This window comes from Atta colombica, unplaced genomic scaffold (assembly GCF_001594045.1).
Source record: "Atta colombica isolate Treedump-2 unplaced genomic scaffold, Acol1.0 scaffold105, whole genome shotgun sequence".
Classification (NCBI taxonomy): domain Eukaryota; kingdom Metazoa; phylum Arthropoda; class Insecta; order Hymenoptera; family Formicidae; genus Atta; species Atta colombica.
Genome location: NW_017259190.1, coordinates 4,686,398 through 4,688,544, shown reverse-complemented (window position 1 = coordinate 4,688,544; position 2,147 = coordinate 4,686,398). Strand labels below are relative to the sequence as shown.

The 2,147-nt window shown below is 31.7% G+C and overlaps 1 pseudogene; it reads right to left on the bottom strand.

Annotated features, from left to right (window-relative positions):
* The window catches only part of LOC108689824, a 7,112-nt pseudogene that overhangs the window by 3,457 nt on the left and 1,508 nt on the right, over positions 1-2,147 (bottom strand).

Genomic DNA, 2,147 nt, shown 5'->3' with positions numbered 1-2,147 from the left:
ATATATAAAAGTATATAAAAAATATTAAAAATAATAAAATTGAAGAGTATACTGGGCAGTATCTTGTTATCTACATTTTTATCCAGAGATATTTCTCTTCCTCCTCCTCCCTCCCTCTCTCTCTCTCTTTTTGTCTCTCAAGACGCATATTATTCTGCACTCGAATCATTCAATCCGAGAAGATAACCATTCAGAAAACAGATGTACACTTTAAGGCTTCATCAGACTTCACGGATTTTATCGGAATTTGACATAATTCGCCGCTTTCACTTCATCGCGCAGAATTCATCGAACTTTATTGGACTTCATCGGACTTGGAGAAATTCAACGTACTTCTGACAGTAGGTTGTATACCGGGATTCAAGAATTATTACTTCCTCGATTCACTTTCTATACCGATCATAATACACTTTGTGTATTATGTAGCTACTGTTCGCTATTTCTCATTAACAAATAATAAAAGCTACTTTAAGCATAGATCTTTTAATGATTTGTATACAATTGTATATCGATTATTATGGTATTTTTGTGTCGCTTACTTGTTCTCGTCGGCAGAAATAAAAGAATGATCAGGCCAAACGTCCACATAAATATCTTGCTGATGGAGGGCCTCTTCATGATCCACGGTTTGTTTACTTGGAAAAAAGGATGTGCTTGTGTCGAAAGGTAGTCTCTCGGTAATGATCAGAGAATGCCTTCGGCTACTGCCTCCTTCCATACACTGACAGCAACAGGAGCATGGTGCCTACGCACGAAAGAATCAGGGGATACATTTGTCATCGTATTAAATCAATCTCGCGTGGGCCTCATCTAATGAATCGTAACCGCGCGATAATTGTCGTCTTGGCCTTAAAGTCCAATTACGACGCAATTCTTGACGCGCGCATGTACATATATGCGGAAATCAGAAATTCGCGAGAAACACAGAACAGCTTGATCACTGCATTGAAATTATACCGCATGCGGAATATTACATACTGCGTAATCGCGGTGAATTATTATACAATATAGACAACATATGATTTTAATTTTTAAATTATAATAATTTTATTCGCAATTTTTATGATTATATATAATTTCCTATGTGAAACACAAGCTATAATTTAGAGTACTATAATTATTTTTTTAGATTATACATATACGAGAATAAATTTAAGATTTTCCATTTGCTATTTATCGATTGGAACTTTCTGGACACGTTCATTAAAATCAGAATTGGCGAGATTTCCTCGCCAAAAAGCTTCTCATTCAACTTTTTATCAGCAAGCTTTTTTTGTCACCCTTGAAAGTTACATGAGACTCAAGTCATTCGATTTAATTGTAATCGACGCAATGAAAATCCTATTTGCCAAATATGCATTATAAGAGATTTGAACGGCACGATGCATCAGTAACGTTCTTGAACTTGCTCATTGTGCCAAAGTAAAGTTTGAAGTTGATAAGTATAAACTTTGATAAATACACAATTCAATACCGTACATATATATGTGGGAAGTTAATCTTCAATTTTTTTATGAATGATAGAAAAATAGATAGATTGGTGTAAAATCTATTTTCGTAATCTATAAAGAACTTATTGAAATTACAAATGTGTTTTGTAGTTGGGTAAAGTCATAGTTGGGTGAAATGTGAGTATAAAGTTTTGTATAAAGTCTTTGTGAATCGATCGTCGACATAACAATTCTTCAAAGCTGACGCGCGATCTGCAGAATCCGTATATGTAAAGACAAACTTTATCGCGCTTAAATATTGTGTATATATTATAGTTTCAATCGATAGTAAATATCGCTCGAATTGTCTTTTAATTACTATTTTATATGCTTTTTTCTATTATATAAATCAATAAAATAAATTAAAATAAAATCACAAACATTGAGAATATATATATGTACGTCAAATAGTTTTTTAACTGCATCGATCGGATTTATTTTAATTCGGGAATGTGAGAAAGAGATGTAAAAATCTATATACATAGCTTAATTTTTATTTTCTAAAATAAAATTCCTGTTTACAAATAGTGCAAATACAAAAATGTAAATAAATATACATGGTATAAATTGTATTGTGTCAAAAGTTATATTTACAGATTGTGACAATTTTTAAATTAAAATTTTGTTATTTTATTAATCTAATCATGTTCTGAAAAT